Consider the following 19,443-nt stretch of genomic DNA (forward strand, 5'->3'; position numbering starts at 1 on the left):
GGTGAGGGTTCACCCCTCTATGATCGGTGTGGAAGAAAGGACCACCAATCCCATTCCATCCCATCATTCCTCCTGATTCCTCTGATCTTTTAAAGGTAATTTTAAGTGTATTTATAGCTCTGTCAGTTCCAACAGGTCACTCAGATACCTGGGAACAGTTTCAGTACAATGTTTAAAAATGTAACCATTCCTGAAACAGTTTTTCTGCAACATCTACTGAGCACACAGACTACATAATGGTGTAGGCATTTTAAGTGGTTTAGCAATACTCTTTTGGGAGTGAATTTTCAATTCGTCCAAGTTTTTGCCATTAGGAACAGAAGTAATACACCCCTCCAATAGTGATGCTGAAAAAATGTTTATATATATAGTACATCATCATGTGTGTATATAATTTCAAGTGTGTAAAGAAACTCCAGATATTCCAGTGAATCACTTGCTGTATGAGGATTAAGTGGTTCACTGAAATCTCTGGAGTTTCTTTACCCATGGTCCAGTTATACTTTGTGTTGAAAGTATATGGAAAAATATCTTCAGCACAAAGGGAAGTGTTAATACCATTATACAAAACACTGGTAAAGACCTCATCTGGAATACTGTGTGCAGTTCTGGTCTCCCAGGTTCAAGAAAGATTAATTCAAACTGGAACAGATGCACAGAAGGGCTACAAGGAATGGAAACCCTACTTTATGGGAGAAGAACTTGGCTTGTTTAGCCTAGCCAAAAGAAGGCTGAGGGGAGATACGATGGCTCTCTATACATTCCAGAAAGATAAATACCAGGGAGGAAGAGGAGTTAAGTTAAGCACCAATGTGGACACAAGAATAAATGGACATAAACTGGCCATCAACAAGTTTAGGCTTGAAATTAGGCAAAGGTTTCTAACCATCAGAGGAGTGAAGTTCTGGAACAGACTTCCAAGGGAAGCAGGGGCGGAAAAAACCTTAATTGGCTTCAGAACTGAGCTTGATAAGTTTATGGAGGGAATGGTATGATGAGACTGCCTACAATGGCATGTAGTGAATCTGTGACTGCTAGCAGCAAATATCTCCAATCGCTGGTGACGGGACACTAGATGAGGTGGGCTCCAAGTTACTACAGAGAATTCTTTTCCACGTGTCTGGCTGGTGGGTGTTGCCCACATGCTCAGGGTCTAACTGATCACCATAGTTGGGGTCAGGAAGGAATTTTCTTCCTGCTCAGATTGGCAGAGACCCTGGGGGGTTTCTCCTTCTTCTGCAGCATGGGACACAGGTCACTTGCAGGTATAAACTAGTGTAAATGGCAGATTCTCTGTAACTTGAAGTCTTCAAGTCATGATTTGAGGACTTTAGTAACTCAGCCAGAGATTATGGGTCTATTACAGGAGTGAGTGGGTGAGGTTCTGTGGCCTGCAAGGTGCAGGAGGTCAGACTAAATGAACATGATAGTCCCTTCTGACCTTAAGGTTTATGAGTCAAGATCATCTTCCTTTATGTACTGATCTTGCATGCATTTGCTTTCATAAGGAACTACCATCATATTTCACTGCTGTCTTTAAATTGGCTAAACTTGCTAAACATTTGTTTGTCAGCACTTTCTAACCAGTGCTTCCTCCTGGAGCTGCCATTTTCTCTTATCCCCTGGGATCCACCCACATAACTTACCACACGGTAAAAATAATAGCAGTTCTTGCATACCTATCAGTGGAAGAATTGGGCATGTGACCTACATATGACAATGATATAAATACTGCTCCATAGAGCAGGGATGTTTATGTGTAGCAGTGCAGCCAGTGTCCCCCTCAGGATCTTAAGATGTCACTTTTATAAAGCACCAAGATCTAGTTCCTTAAGAAATGGGAACCCTGATGTTACTTCCAAAACAAACCTCTTGCTCAGGGCTATGATAATTTGCTGCTGTCATAACCCCAGGGCTCACTATAATATAAATTACAGCATGAGGTGAATAGAAATGTGTTAAACTAATTATTAACATATTTTATATACAGGACAGCAAAAGGGAGCAGATGGCACACATGGCATAAATATTTATTGGCATATTTTCTTTAAGTATAAATCATAAGTGACAATTAATTACATCAAAACCAAAAGGAATAAGCCTTAATGAGAAGAAAACAGTCACAGCTGTCGCTGAAGCTGTGAAATACGGAGAGAGGACTCTGGCTGATTCACAAATGCAGCCATGCCATTAAAATAAGGGCAGTCTTTAAAAAAATGTATAAACCCACCAAGATATCTGAGTTATGGACCTTCTAAAATATAATTGGGACCAAATTTCAGATGTATTTTTTCATCAGCTCTTGCCAAAGTGCACTAAGCCCTCTTAGTATCATAAACACATGTTTTGAAGGGGTTTAAGTTTGAGGGGAAGAAAGCAGCTATTGAAAGCCATATCCTGGGCCCAGTTCACATGAACTGTAAGGCATCAGAAGACTCTGGAGGTCATGGAAGTTGTCTGTGCTCTGTAGGGTGACTAGAGAGCAACTGTGAAAAATCGAGACAAGCGGTGGGGGGTAATGGGAGCCTATATAAGAAAAAGATCCAACAATTGGGACTGTCCCTATAAAATCGAGACATCTAGTCACCCTAGTGCTCTGGGCTGATTGCTCCTGTTGACAGTCAGCTACAGTTTGCAAGGGGAGCTGCTGAAACCTTCATCTGCTCTATTGGCAGCATTTGTGGAGCTACATAGGGTGCGGGGAGGGGATCTCAAGTAAATGAGCTTCCTGAACACTATAGGCAGACCCTCCCCCATCTCCCTTCAGGGAGAGAGGTTATTCCACATTCCTATTGATTGATTGCAGAGAGCAAATATTCAAACTGACAACCCTCTTGCTTCTGATTGGCTGAGTGTTTACAGTTATCAGGTGAGTGGGTTGTTTGTGGCCCATTCAGTCAACACATACCATGTTAAGAACACAAAAGTGGTAACTGTGTTGCATACTGGCCACATAAGTCCAGCTCTCCCGTAGCTGGTGCAGAGGATGGCCATCAGCAGCTGCTCTCAACTAATAAGATACTCCTTGAATTCAAATGGTAGAGGTTTGTGCTTTCAGGTTCAGTCCCTGTTGTTAGAAGTGATGGTTCATTTTGGATATCTCAACTATTGAGGACCTAAACTACTGAGGTGTGCAAAAGCTGTACATGTTATAGGAAATTGGGAGGAGGGCAAAGAATTTTTAAAAAGCCACTGAACTGCAAACCTTACTCAAACATTTTGCATTAATTTGAAAGGGGTTGTTAACAATATAGAATCATGTTTCAGTGAGTTACTAAACTACAAGGGTAAATGGTCTGTACAGCACTGCGATCAAGCTCCATATAAGTGTCTGAAGGAGGGAGCTATTCTCTTCACAGTGGGGATGTTTATTTTTCTATAGTTGCTATGTTTTAAATGAAGTTAAGTGAAAAGATAAATACAAAATGAAGAAAAGAGAATGCTCATTACTGTTCTTTTGCTCCCCGTATCTATTGTCCTTGCAGTAATCCTCTGTCACAAGAATGTGAGCACAGCACAGGATGCTAGGAAACCATTAATTCTAATCGCAGTGCTTAACCTCTGTTTCCCCATTTGTACAAAGGATATAATACCTATCCCACAGGCTACTGTGAGGATTAGTTAGTTCATGTTTGTGTTTCACCTTGAAGATACACAGCACTAAGTATTGTTTTTACATCAGCAAAAAAAACAAACAAAAACCCCTTTCCACTCCTGACCCAAACCAAAAGGATATTATTCAAGTAGTAATTGCCCATCTCAAGATGAATCTGACTGTTTATCAGATGAGTGAGGCAGAGAAATAAGATCGGTCCATTAACATTAATGTGTTATATGTGCACACTGACGAGAATGAGACCAGCCTGGTTATTTGAGAACCTGACGGGGCTAACAGATTATTTATATGGCCCCAAACTAACAAAGATTGAAGTAGAGGAGCGGGAAAGTGTCTAATTACCTTCCACTTGCACTCCCAGAAGAGGCAATTGTCACTTTCTCCTCAGCTATCCACAGGACTGGAGAAAAGGAAGGATCAGGCTAGCCTAGAAGTTGCTGTGTCCCCACAGGGCTCTGCATCTTTGCTGATATTGCTTGGACTTTAAGGCCAACACTGAATTCTCCTGTTGATAGTGGAGCCTTCATGCAAACTAGTGTACTCCATTGACTACAGTGGAGATGCTCATGATTTACATTAGTACAAGTGAGAGCTAAGTAAGGCCAAAGAGGCACCCACTACAAGTATGTACTAGACATAGAGATGGTCAAAAAGCAAGAATTGCACTATGTGAAAAATTGAGGTTTCAGAATTATTTTTTTGTTCCACATTGAAATGAAACTATAGCCTTTGCAAAATTGGTGAAAAGCCAGGCAAGAAAGGATAGTCAGTTGCATGGTGGTTAGGGTGTTCACATGAGCAAGTCCATGATCTGAATCAGGCAGTGTAGGAACATGAACCTGGGTCTCTCACATCCCCAGTGAGCACCCTGACCTCCAAGCTATTGACACACATCTTTCTTCTCTCCCCCACGACTTCTCCCAATGGATAAGGCAAAAGCATTCTTCTTCATAATTGAACTTATCTCATCCTGCATCCACTTCTTTAGCAAATCAAACACCTTCTGCCCAGTGTTCTCATTTCTACATTTTTCAGCTCGTTTCTCTGCCGAAGGCATGCTGGCAAGTATGGAGGTTAAACACAAGCAGCACTACATTTAAATTTGTATGGATAATTAGTTCAAATACCTTCCAAAAGCAAGTCATTTTTATTCTGTGTAAATAACATGCTATTCCAAATACCTCACTTGCTACACTCAGTTTCACATCTCCTTTAATCATTAACTATTAAGGAACAAGTTCTGTCGTGTGGGGTGAGCAGGGGTGCTTAGTGGAGTTGGGCTCTACAATGCTACTGTCATCAATACATAGTCATAACTCTTAATGACATTAATGGGAGTGAAGAGAATCAATGTCAGGAAAATCAGCCTAAATTAAGATTAGATGTAGCATCTTTTGTCATAAAGGCAAATAATTTTTCCATTTCTGAGTTGCCTTCTGCCAAGAATCTCCAAGCACTTTAAAAAGATTACTGTGTTAATCCTCATAACAACTGGTGAAGCAGGGAAAGCAGGGAGGCATTATCTCTAGGTACAGATGGGAACACTGAGGCACACTGAAATTATGTGATTTACACACACACACACACACACACACACACACACACACACACACACTGCTGAGATGGAACCACATGGACATATGGGAAAAGCAAACATTATTAATCAAGAAGATCAGGTGAAAACTCCCCAAAAGATTTCCTTTTACACTGAATATATTTGAGTTGGCAATTTATGTCAGATACAATCAAGGTCTGTCTCAAAACAGCACCAGGAAATGTACTTTTTCTTTATACCAGCCTGCTGAAATGTCACAAGCCTCACCTCCTCAGCATGAATACATTCATAAGAAATTAAGTTAAAAAGGTCATCCCTTGAAAAGGAAGAATTGAATGGGGGAGAGCAATGTGTTAACCATTATCAAACTCTGGCAGTGGGGGGAAGCCAGATGTAATGACACAGACATCAATTCTGTTACTCTGTTCTGGTTCTGTACTTCAGTGATCTATTGGCTGCAAAAATAAGCTTCTGTCTGGTGACAGTCTGTAATCAAACGTGTGCACATGCCCAATAAGAGGTTTAGATACAGTATATGTGGGACAATGGGGAAGAAGATGTTACTGTTGAAACCTAGCAGCCTCTCTGCAGAAGAAGCCAGCAGCAGAACTTCTCCCCATGACTGTGCCTCAAATAAACCAATGCAGTATTTCAGGGTGGTAGAAAACTGGGCTTTTCTTCCTCTTCAAACTAAAGGTGCATATAACAATGGTGCTCAGAACAAATATAGCACCCTTCAGTCAAGAATCAGCATATTCTACAAAGCTGGCTATTATCATTCCCATTTTACAGACATGGAAGTGATGCCCAGAGGTCACTCAGCAACTCACTGGCACAACTCCTGGTTCTCCCAATCTATTCTCTAAATACTAGGGTAGGCTGCCCACTCCCATCGCCGCCCTTTCAATGCTGTCAATTATAATCAGTCCTCTATCTACCAGATAGTATCCTGCTAACCATCATAATTTGTATTGCTTTGGCTGGCTCATTACCCCAATCTAGTTTACAATTGACAGAGGAATGCTACAGAACAGTATATAGTGGCAAGTATCAGAGGGGTAGCCGTGTTAGTCTGGATCTGTAAAAGCAGCTAAGAATCCTGTGGCACCTTATAGACTAACAGAGGTTTTGAAGCATGAGCTTTCATGGGTGACTCTAGCTCAGGAACCAATCCATGCAACAATCCTCAATGCCAACTCTTCCCACGTATCTACACCAGCAACACCATCACGGGACCTAACCAGATCAGCCACACCATCACCAGTTCATTCACCTGCACATCCACCAATGTAATATACGCCATCATATGCCAGCAGCGCCCCTCTGCTATGTACATCAGCCAAATTGGACAGTCTCTACGGAAAAGGATAAATGGACACAAATCAGATATTAGGAATGGCAATATACAAAAACCTGTAGGAGAACACTTCAACCTCCCTGGCCACGCAATAGCAGATCTTAAGGTGGCCATCCTGCAGCAAAAAAACTTCAGGACCAGACTTCAAAGAGAAACTGCTGAGCTTCAGTTCCTCTGCAAATTTGACACCATCAGCTCAGGATTAAACAAAGACTGTGAATGGCTTGCCAACTACAAAACCAGTTTCTCCTCCCTTGGTTTTCACACCTCAACGGCTAGAACAGGGCCTCATCCTCCCTGATTGAACTAACCTTGTTATCTCTAGCCTGCTTCTTGCTTGCATATATATACCTGCCCCTGGACATTTCCACTACATGCATCCGATAAAGTGGGTATTCACCCACGAAAGCTCATGCTCCAATACGTCTGTTAGTCTATAAGGTGCCACAGGATTCTTTGCTGCTTTTACAGTATATAGTGGCTCTGTCCAGTGGATAGGGCAATGACTTAGGAGTCAGTAGACTCAAGTTCTCTTCTTGGCTTTCATACTGACAACCTGTGGGACATTAGGCAAGTAATTTCACTTCTGCGCTTCAATTCTCTCCTCTGTAAAATGAGCCTGGTACCATTCTTTGTAAAGCATCTTGAAATCTGTGGATGAAAAAATATTTAAGGGCTAGGTGTCATTAAATGTAAAGTTTGCAGGTGGGGGAAATGAATGAACTCAGTTTGCCAGGAATACAGAGATGTAGACTGCTTTCCTGAAACCATAAGTGCTAGAATCATAAAGTACTTCCTGGAGAATCTAATCCCTCTTGCTGTACTAGTGCAGGGAAGTCCTCTGCCCCAACTGCTTAAATGTTTACAGTATGGATCCTGGCCTCAGATGTCAGCAACACAGCCTCTGCTTGAAGCTGGACATGGATAGCTTGATACAAAATCTTGCCCTGTTTGGTCTGGCCAGCTTTTAAACATCTACAGATCTTGCATATGCAAAGTACTGTTTTTGTCATTTTACACGAGATTCATTACTACTATCCACGCATTGTCTGCGTTATGACTGTATTATATGTATACAGTATCTTCTAGTTCAGCTACTTCTCGTACTTATCTTATTAAGAAGCTATCACTGTCTACCAAGAGAGGTGCTTGAAAAGTGCTTTGTTTTGAAAACCTCAATAAGAGATTAATGAGAAGATACGCTTCCTTCCAGCTAAATATGAATTCAATTAATATATTACCTCATGTAAACACCATGGTCTTGGCCTAATAATTTCAGGTTTTTGCTATAGCAGTGAAAAAATAAATCCGAGTCATGGGAACTGCAGATAAAGAAAAAAAATTAATTTCGAAGTGCAGCCATGCCTCCCCTCCTAATTATGCAGTGGCATTTAGGGTTTTGAGAGCATATATTTAAGATGTCAAATTAACTGAATTGATGAATCTTTCTGATACAGCTGAACAACAAGTTCTACGAGCATTGGAGTGCTGGTGATTCATGATTTCATTTTCAGACAAATGTATGGGATCAGAGAAGTGCCTTTTTCTATTCCTTTGCAAATCCACTGAAATCTGGCCAAGATATAGGCCTCTGGAAATAGTCACTGCTTGCACATGCTCAGCAGAAGTTTGTTACTAAATTCTCCAAAGAATCCATCTGTGCTCAGCAGGGTTCCAAAGCCTAGGGCAGAGTAGGTCTTTTCCAGGCAATTGTATAGGGATACAGTTTCTCCTATACCCCCCTTCTTGTGCCCAGGAGTAAGCAGCCTGGCCCCAGCACAGAGGAATGAGGAAGAGCCAGGGACAGGCTGGGGTGAGAGACCTTAATTCTGCTTTCCCAATGTTTGGGTGCTTGATTTTGCACCCTGTTCTTGTTTGTATGTAATAGTGAACATTTATCTTACAATGAGCCCAGATAAAGCCCTCAGACCTTCAGGTTTCCCAGAGTTTTTTCTTTTTAGGTTTCTGTCTCCACTCCCTCAGAGAAAGGAGTCCCATCTGTTTTTATACACTTGTCATTCAAGGCTCACACTCTAGCCAATCTCTTATTTTCTTTAAAAAGAGGACTTGTCCTAAACAAAGCATGCATAGGACCCAGTCCTGCAGCCCCTTTTCCCTGGAGTAGGAAGCTGAATAATTTGCCTCACAGTAGCCCCATAATAGTGTTGATGCTCCTTCCCTGTTTTTTCAGCTCTTCCCTCTTAACTGGAAATCCCAGCATATGACCCTGAAAAGCTGCACTGATAAATCTATTTATTTGTATTCTTGTAGGAGTGAGTTGAAGAGTTAAATGTTGTTGTTTGGTTTTCCTGGAGGAAAAGTTGTGGTGGCACCTACACATTGTATTCTCTTATTCCAAATCTGTGTCACCTTGAAAATTAAGAAAGTAGAATATAAACCATTACTGTCAGGAAGCCATCAGTGGTCCTCATATTGCCACATTATACTCTGGAATATTGGTTCTCAACCTTAAGGGAATTGTACCAGCATAGTCTACTGCAACTACCATTTCCCATTCATTTCTACATGTTGTAGCCCACAACAAAGACTTCTGCGTAGGGCTGTTGATTAATCACAGTTAACTCACATGATTAACTCAAAAAAATTAATCATGATTAAAAAAAATAATTGTGATTAATCGCACAGTTAAGCAATAGAATACCAATTGAAATGTATTAAATATTTTTGGATGTTTTCTACATTTTCAAATATATTGATTTCAATTACAACACAGAATAGAAAGAGTACAGTGCTCACTTAATATTATTTTTACTACAAATAATTGCACTGTACAAATGATAAAAGAAATAGTATTTTTCAATTCACCTCATACAAGTACAGTACTGCAATCTGTTTATCATGAAAGTGCAACTTACAAATGTAGCATTTTTGTTACATAACCACACTCAAAAATAAAACAGTGTAAAACTTTAGAGCCTACACATCCACTCAGTCCTACATCTTGTTCAGCTCATCGCTAAATGAAACAAGTTTGTTTACATTTACAGGAGATAATGCTGCCCATTTCTTAATTACATCACCTGAAAGTGAGAACACGCATTCGCATGGCACTGTTGTAGTGGTCGTCACAAGATATTTACGTGCCAGATGCGCTAAAGATTCATATGCCTCTTCATGCTTTGGCCATCATTCCAGAGGACATGCTTCCATGCTGATGCTGCTCGTTAAAAAAATGTGTTAATTAAATTTGGGACTGAACTCCTTCGGGAAGAATTGTATGTCTCTGGCTCTATTTTACCAGCATTCTGCCATATATTTCATTTTATAGTACTCTCAAATGATCACTTGGCACATGTTCAATGCTGCAGTTTTGATAAAACGCAAAGAAGGTACCAATATGAGATTTCTAAAGATAGCTACAGCACTCGACCCAAGATTTAAGAATCTGGAGTGCCTTCCAAAATCTGAGAGTGATGGGGTGTGGAGCATGCTTTCAGAAATCTTAAAAGAGCAACACTCTGATGCAGAAACTACAGAATCTGAACCACCAAAAAAGAAAATCAACCTTCTGCTGGTGGCATCTGACTCAGATGATGAAAATGAACATGCGTCAGTCCGCACTGCTTTGGATCATTATCGAGCAGAACCTGTCAGCATGGATGCATGTCCTCTGGAATGGTGGTTGAAGCATGAAGGGACATATGAATCTGTAGCGCATCTGGCATGTAAATATCTTGCAATGCCAGCTACAACAGTGCCATGGAAACGCCTGTTCTCATTTTCAGGTGACACTGTAAACAAGAAGCGGGCATCATTATCTTCTGCAAATGTAAACAAACTTGTTTGTCTGAGCAATTGGCTGAACAAGAAGTAGGACTGAGTGGACATGTAGGCGCTGAAGTTTTACATTGTTTTATTTTTGAATGCAGGGTTTTTTTGTATATAATTCTACATTTGTAAGTTCAACTTTCATTATAAAGAGATTGCATAACAGTACTTGTATTAGATTAATTGAAAAATACGATTTCTTTTGTTTTTTTTACAGTGCAAATATTTGTAATAAAAATAAATATTAAGTGAGCACTGTACAGTTTGTATTCTGTGTTGTAATTGAAATCAGTATATTTGAAAATGTAGAAAACACCCAAAAATATTTAAATAAATAGTATTCTATCATTTAATCATGCAGTTAATTTTTTTAATTGCTTTTCAGCCCTACTTCTAAGCTCAGTGGCTAAGGCTTCCGGGCATCCCAACTCCACAGTGAGTGAGAGAATACAAAATTGTATAGGAGATGCACATCAGGGTTATGTTAGGAAGGAGAAACAGCTTAAAGTATCAGTTCTGGAAGTCTAAAGTGTACTTGTAATTGCATGAACAACACTGGGAAGTACTACTATATAGCAGAAGTGCGACAGACTCTTGTTTGCTTTGATTTTAAAAAAGTAACTTTTCTGAGATAGTCACACTTCAACTTTGGATCCAAAGGCACAAGTATAATGCAGCACCTCATATTTCCATCTAGCTGAAGTATGTGCTTATGCTTTGTTACCACTTACTCATGCCCTCTGGAGACCCAAAAGAGTTGGAGCTTGAGGTTATTCAACATCCCTGCCTGCCAGTGTGATGGAATGTTTTCTCTTGACATCTTTGTTTAGTGAAATCATTTGCATAAAATTAGGCTTAACATTTATTCCGTCATTCTTTTGAGTTCTAAAAATACCATTAGTGCACTGTAAAACTATTTAGTATGAACAGATAAGGGGGATGGATTTAAATACTATATTTTAATGATCTTCCTTTGCCTCTCCATGACTGTTGCTAATGTTTTTTTATTTGTAGTAAATTATAGTTTATTTATAATAGTTTAGAGCAGCACTACATAATCATTGACAGGTCAGAATCTATGACATTTTCATAATATAATTGAACTCAAAGAGGGAAGTTTCAAAAATGTCCACAAAATCTTCTCACTGTTTTTTCAGCCATATGGAAGCATTTTAAACTTTGGAGACATATACATGAAGTCCCCTGGATGGTTAAATTATTGTAGATCACATCTATCAAGAGTCTTAATGTTTGTGTTGTAGGATGAAGGGGGAACCATAGTGCCATAGAGATCAGGGGAGCCAAGAGGACCCTCAACAGATCTCAGATCTAAACTTATTCCTGCTCATTCTGTGGAGAAACCAGCTCCTCTGTGACCCCCACATGCTATGAAACAATCAAAGGAAGACAAAAAAGTTCCCAGCACATGGGTTTTTCCATGGCAACAGTCTGGCCCTTTTTTTAGTGTAAGCCTCTGTAGAACTAGGAAGAGGAAGATGTTTGGAGATAAAATTAATGTTAAAGTTAAGTGGTCGCATCTTCTTTTGCATCAGCATTGGTTTAGTTCAGCCATCATCATATTGAGAGAGGCCCTGGAATGAGATTTATTGGTTTTGTTAAACATCATAGATAAATTATTTAGTGTTCAGAGACTGCACTTGACATTTAAATGGTTACAGAAGAAAGTCAGTAAGTAGAAGAGCCCGCAATTGAGTCATCTGAACAGAAATGGGTAATACAGACATAAGCTTTTATAAAGAATTATATAATTAATATAAAAATATATTAGCTTATCAGAAGCATCCCATGAAAGAGTGGAGATATGGAGATAGGTCAGTTGGTGCTAATCAAATGAATAGTACATTTGGTTTCAATTGTTGTTTTCTGTAAGAATTTTCTTGTCTTCATTCTTGACTGCATTATTTTAATAAAAAACAGTGTTTGACTGTCCCTGCCTGACATGGATAGCATTTTACTTCTATATCGCTAGCCAGATGTACATAAAATAATAAGTTATTTCTTGCAGTTGCTGTCGGTATGATCCATCCAAAGCTCATTGAATTAGAAAGGCTCCCTTTGAAATCACTCCAATTTAAATCAATGGGCTTTGAGTCAAGCCTCAAGTTGCTAGGACTCCAATCCTGCAACTTCTAGAACAGGTATGGACTGAGACACACAGCCTCATTGACCCACAGTGGAGCCCTGACTGGTGCTGTTGGGCACAGAAATAATGAGTAACCAGTACTGCCAGTTCTGATTTTATTATTATGGCTAATGATTTTTGGAGCATTTTTTACCAGTCTCATGCAAACATGATGAAAGGCTGATAACTCACCAGGTTTCCCTTACTTAAAATTGTCACCATCTCCTATTACTGTCAGTGGAGCTGAAGCCAGCAAGGCCACCATTCCCTTACTATCTATCTGCATGTGGAAGTGAGGCTGCCCTTGATAAAGTTGGCTGCCACATCCCACTGTTTTCACTGAGATTGAAGCCATGCCCACAGTCAAAATGGCTGCCCCTCTATCATGGGGAGGAGGTCCAGTCAGGACCCAGGGACTGAGAGGAGCAACAGAGACACTGTGAAAAGCAGACGGGGAGAATGAGGGTGAGCAGAAGGCAGATTTAGAATTTGAAAGGGAATGGGATGCAGAGGCATGTGGAGAGCAGGTGGGAGGCTGAGGGGTGGAAGATGGAGGGGACAGAATGGCATCTCCCCCAGCCTGGGAGTAGTGGTAGATACAAGGAGTCCCCTCTGAGCAGCCAGGGGAAAGCAATGTTGCCAACTCTAATTAATTGATCATGAGTCATGGGATTTTGGCACCTGTAGGAGAAGCTCTAGTGATAATGGAAGAAGCTCTTCCGGTCTCTTGGTTTTCAGTACATGGGCAGAGCTCTGTACAAAAGCCTTGGGGCTGAGGAAACAGATCAGCCCTAACTTCAAGGATGGCCCTAGAGCACAAAGAGAGTCCTGGGGCAGTAGTAGGCTGAGACATATTGCTGTTGGGTCAAGACAGTAATAGGTAATGAATGGACAGTTCCCACTTTTCAGGGATAAGGAGAGGGTAAGGGGAGTTGGGGGGGGGAGGGTGCAGCCAGGAAGATTCATGCATTTTTTGTGCATTAAAGGTCAACTTTTCAACCTGAAATTATCTCACACACACACACTACTACTACTACAGTAGAGAGGAGTTGTAAAGCCAAAAGTTTCAGATAATGGTTTTTAGTGTGGTTTTTTTTTAATATTGGGGGGAGGTGGCAAATCTCGTTATTTTTTCTCTCTTGAGTTTGGCAATACTGAGCAACTGTTTCAATCATATTACTAGATTTATTTATGTGGTAATGTCGACATAAGGCATTAATTTTGAAAGCTTTGCTTTTGTTGGAGGTTGTGGTGAACTGAGCAAAACCACAAATCCCCCAGTAAGATCCGTATGGGTAGGCCTTTATGCCTGTTCATATAGGCACAGTCAGTATTGCCAACCCCAAATGTTAAAAAAATAAATAAATCAGGAGATTAGCTTAAAAATCATACTTTTTAGGTTTGGGGTTCTTTGTATTTGTCTTTTTTTTTTAGTTTTAAGCCTGAAGAGTACGCTCATGTTACATTTTTAAAGCTCTTCTCCACAATCATGAAAGCTAAAATTTTGTTTTGTACTGAAAGCTGAAATTCTCATGTAATCATGTGTCTCCAGAAACTAGAGCTTTAAGAAAATACACCACTCTAAAAAATCACAAAAATTAGCAGCACTGCCTAGGGATCCATGCAGGAAGGCATGTACTGCCTATTAGGTCCCTGAACGTTTGGCATCTAAATTTTACTTTAAATTGGCAGAAATCTTTCAAGTAAAAACAAATGCAAGTTTCTGTTTGGAGGCTTTGTGAATCAGCATTTTGATGGCCATCAAAACAACTGATCCTGCCATAGAGACAGAAAAAACAGATGCTGCATTGTTAGAATCAGCTGAAAGAGGCATTTTATTCTAGTCTCACAGAAGTCAGAAATATGTAGATGTAGTTGACCATTTTAAAAGACACAAAGCTTAAACAAAATTTCTGGGAAAAGTTTGCCATATAGCTTTTCCTTTAGTATTTCCTATGGATTATATTTTGCTCTGTCTCAAAGATATATAAAGTGAATTTTTTTCTCTTAGGCTTTAGCTGACTTCAGCTCCCATGGGAGACTGACATGCAGCTGTATATTTATATCATCTTCTTGAGTGAAGGCTTTGAGAAGTTATATTTGGTTATTGTGCTATGGGGAAATGATGATGATTTAAACCATCTTTCCTAAAGACAGATGGAGATTCTGATCAGGAGTTAAGTCCATTGTTATTCCATATTTGCACTAGCAAAACCAAATCAGAACGTGGCTCAATATTCTGAAGATTGCTATCACAGGAGAATGTTATTCCTGAGGGCAAAAATGAATGAGGAGAGACACTATATGAGATTGTTTTAAAACATTTTTGACTCCATTAAAAATCTTTACAAGTGACTTTGCAAGTAATTAAAGTGATCATGGAATTAAATATTCCCTGCAACCGTAACTTTACAGTTTTGCTTTTACAAGTAGATAAAACTGTTAGTGGTTAGCACTGGAATATTAATAATACATCAAAAATCATAATACGCTTTCTAGAATCAGCAGTTCTCCTTACAGTACAATATGGAAGAATATGGGGAGAATATACATGGGCAGTCTTCAGTTACTAATAATTTTAGCATGAAGTGCTTCCCTGAACAGTTACAATAACATTAATGCATACCACAAGGTCCATGCTTCATAGTGCACAATGAGCAAGAAAAGGTACAAACAATGGATTCACTGAACATTAAAAGGTGTCATAATTGCATCATCCTGGCTAGGGCACAGCTGAAAAGTCCAACCCATACTTCTCAAATCCTGTCACCCATGTAGACTTCCTTCCCACTCCATATGCTGGACTTCTAGAAGAGTAAAGCACTAGTTGGAAGACCTTTAAAATGAACACAAGAATTACTTACCAGCAGCACAGGAGTTCTCCAGTGACAGCATAGCAGTAGCTGGCCGCTCCACACCATAGAGATGCAGTCACCAGGCTTCATTTCCCCCCTTCTCAATGGCATTTCCAGGCTGGTAGAGTGATTTTGCATTTAATTATTTGGCCAAATGCATTAAGAGACCTCCCCTTTCAGGGTAAGCAGAATTCCAAACACAAAACAACCTTCAGCCTTTCCCTAGGCTCAATAGTCCATCAGCCCCCCGTAAGCCAAACAGTCATAGGGCTACCCAGCTCAGATAGCTTAACTAGCTCTTTCTCCCAGGGTCTATGTTCTATCTGCTCCCAGGCCTTTTCACAGCTTCTCCTGGGTCTGGGGCTAAGTGCTTCTCTCACCTCCCTGGGTGGAGAGCCTTACATCAGTTCAGGGAGGGCGGAGGGGTTGATCCTTTCTCAGCAATCCCCCACATTTTCACACCTAGGCTGATGAAAGGCTGCCCTTTATATGTCCCATAGAGCCTGGCTCTTAGTTAACTGCTCTCTCAGTCATGTGATTGGAAGAGAGCGGGAGGGAACCAGGCATAGGCCAGAGCTGGGACTTTAACCCCTTAAAGGCCCAGCTTACTCTGTTAGAGACAATATGTACATATTAGCAGTCAAGCATATTTATAAAAGTCTCCCTTTGTGGGTTGGTACTATGGGTGAAAATCACCTGCATAGAGAGGGCCCACAGGTCATAGGCATCAATTAAGCCTAACTAAGAGCTTAACTGGAACTTAACAGGCTTCATGCTGACCTTCTGCACAGGTGAATTTCAGATTTCATATGTTTTATAAGTTTCTATACTGGCTCTGCTGCAATAAGTTACACATCATGCGCAGTGTCCTTAGAAGCAGTGAATATGTAAATACACAGCACCTGGAGAGAGACTTTAGCTCTGCTGGGAAGGTAATACATAGTTAAAGTCTAAGGTATATACACAACCTGGTTTTTTTAATTATTATTTTTATTTCATAGGAAGCTCTACACCTTTTTGCCAAAAGTGACAAATACAGTAACTCCTCACTTAATGTTGTACTTAGGTTCCTGAAAAATGCAACTTTAAGTGAAACAATGTTAAACGAATCCAATTTTCCCATGAGATTTAAGGTAAATGTGAGGGGTTAGGTTCTAAGGAAATTTTAAGGGAGAGAAAAAAGGCATTATATACTGTACAGTACAGTACTGTACTGTGGTTGGGAAGTGCCCCTGGCTTACCCCACACAGGCACAGCCCGCTGCAGGCAAGGACACTAGGAAGCACCTTCGCAGCAGCAGGGGCAGCTTCCCCGGAGAAGAACAGGTGCCGACTTTGCCGGGAATGCTTCAGGCCCGCCTCTTCATGTCCCCGCTCCAATCCAGGGCCACCTCTTCCCACTCCCACTCCACCTCCTCTCCGGAGCACACTGCATCCCTGCTCCTTCCCACCCCACCCGAAAGTCCTAAGCACCACCAAACAGCTGTTTAGCGGCACTTAGGATTTTCTGGGAGAGAGGAGGAGGATTAGAGATGTAGCGCTTCCCCACTCCTATAAAAGTCTCCCTTTGTGGGTTGGCATTAGCTAACACCAACCTAACCTCAACCTCTTTTCCTAATCTATACAATTAAAACATTTTTTTCAAATTATGAATTATACCTCAGTGTCCTTTTACTATATTATGACTGAGGTCACTCAGTGATAACACTCATATGCTTATCAACCAATATAAGTCACTGCACCTAATATATTTCATTAATATCAGGCAAGCCAAAAACCATGAGTGATTTTAGATTCTGTTTTCTCCTTTCATATCCATTAAACTGGACAGATATATTCTTAGTGGGTCTCTTAGAATCTGACAGTACTTTGGGGCTAGTTAAAATAGCAAAAATCAAGCGAATTCTGCAATACATTTCAATAACTACTGGCACAACATTTATCTGTGCAATAGTTGCCTATAACTTCACATCTGAAAAGTCCACTCAAGTGCAGAATGGCAGGAAATTCCAGTGATAAGGCAATGTAATAAATCAGTGTCTATGAAATGTGCACCTTTCAGTGTATTCAGATATATAGGATGCAGTACTGCTTTAGGCATAAATATAATAAATGCATTTGGTTATCAAATTTAAAAAATATGAAGGAAACAAGCTGTGACTTTAATTAATGCGTATACCTGCACATGATTCTCCTTCTTCTACTGAGGCATAAAAGAGCTAAATATATACCATCCACTCCACATGAAATGGAACTGACAGTTTCACCGCATGCTTGGTAGAGGTGTACTTTTAGGTTGGCAGCTGATGTCACTTTTACAAGAGACAATAGATATTTCGGTCAATTGTGTGCAGCACCATATCAGTATTCAGGCATTTGGTAAATTACAAAAACAAGGATTGTTGAAAAATAATGTGTTTGAGTAATACTGTATATATGTATGTATGTGTATACATACATAGAGAGAGTGCAGGAGCCAGACCTTTATTTTTTTTTGGTACACAGAACTCCCATTGAATCCAGTGTGGGGATAGAGCCAAAATAGAATAAGAAATAAAGCACCTTTTCCATAAGTCCTAGAGTAAAATTTTCAAAAGCACTTAACGTGCAGTCACTTAAAAGCCCAAATCACATCTTATCTCTCAGAAGAGTAGCTGAAGCATGCTTGAGAAGATAATAAAAAATGGAGGCATACATTTCCACCAGGTTTTCAAAATGTCTCCTGACATCTACACTGAATTCATTATGGCCAGTCACCTTCATATTTGTATATACAGTACATATAAACATGCACATACACACACATTTATATGGTTAGGAACATATTATCATTGTGGACACTTGCAAAGTTCAAAGTTTTATTTACTAAACAAAATCTGGCACCAATATTTTCTAATGGTTTGTTGTGTACATCGTCTGCCCCAATAATATACAATTCCTAAGAATTAACTGAAAGAAAGGGAGATTTTCTTCCTCTGTACAATTAACTATGGCAGGCTCAGGACATTATGTACCTATAGTACTGTATTGCTAAAGGTTATTTTTATTACTTTATGGCTTTGACATTTCCATTTCCTAATAATAAGTACATCTTAAAAGTTAGCCATGCATAAAACCCTAGTGACAGTGACACTTTCTTCTAGCTGACATCCTCAAGCAGAGAAATATTTTTCTTTAAATTATAATGGTGGAAAATATGTTTCTGAATTGGTGTAAAGAAGTTACATTGTTAAAATAAAATAAGCTTTTTTTAAGAGCAAAAATCATTCTTCTTTGCACTTTTTTTGGTTCACACTGGAAGGGCTGCTTTCCATCTGCTATGCTTGCTGTTACTACAGATGGTCATATTCTGTACCTATGGTATGTACATATATAAGCTGAAATCAGTGCTACGTTAGGGTGGAACTGACACATAATATGCAGCAGAATGTCTTACTTCAGTATATTGGTGAAATGTACTATATTCATTTTTTTAAAACTTTATACCTTTCTAAGTAAATTTTACAGCTCATGGAAGTGAGGTAATATTGGCTAAAACTAATGATAATGTGAGCCGGTACTAAGAAAGCATTTCCCAAAGAGTCCTTCCTGAACTGGGATATTCAAGTCCTTTGACTTCTGTTGGAAAAAAGAAAATGTTGTGTTTGTTGTAATACATCCAGCCATATTAGCACTCAAAAGATGTCAGTGTTCAGCCAGCTACTGCATTTTTTTTGTCTAAGGAGCCAGAGTTGTATGAGGTTTGAGCAGTCTTCCTGTGAGGTGCTACTCCCGTTGACTGCAACAAAAGTTGAGGCACACAGGACTTAAGTTAAATCGGACAGGAAATTTGTTCCTTCTCTGATTATTACAGAGCAATTGGCTAAGCAAATGAAGTTTTGAGCTAAACCTGATTGAAGGTTAGTGTAGGATTTGGACTCTACCCTGAACCTGAAATGGAGTTTAGATCAAGATGTATCAGCATCTAAATCTCACAGACTGTTCTTCTGAGATTTCTGCCACATCCAAAAATAGGACCAAGTCCAATTTTGGGGCTCTTGCCTTGAATCCAGCTTAGCACCAAAATGGAGGATTCAGAACTGGCTCTCTTCTCCCCCACAAAAAATACCCAAACTAAAAACGGGTTGGA

General features: G+C 39.9%; 1 protein-coding gene across 5 annotated transcripts in view; it reads left to right on the plus strand.

Annotated features, from left to right (window-relative positions):
- Nucleotides 1-19,443, plus strand: part of SPHKAP (SPHK1 interactor, AKAP domain containing) — a 104,724-nt gene that overhangs the window by 54,746 nt on the left and 30,535 nt on the right. The window lies entirely within an intron of this gene.

Source organism: Gopherus evgoodei, chromosome 9, assembly GCF_007399415.2.
Source record: "Gopherus evgoodei ecotype Sinaloan lineage chromosome 9, rGopEvg1_v1.p, whole genome shotgun sequence".
In the NCBI taxonomy this organism is placed as follows: domain Eukaryota; kingdom Metazoa; phylum Chordata; order Testudines; family Testudinidae; genus Gopherus; species Gopherus evgoodei.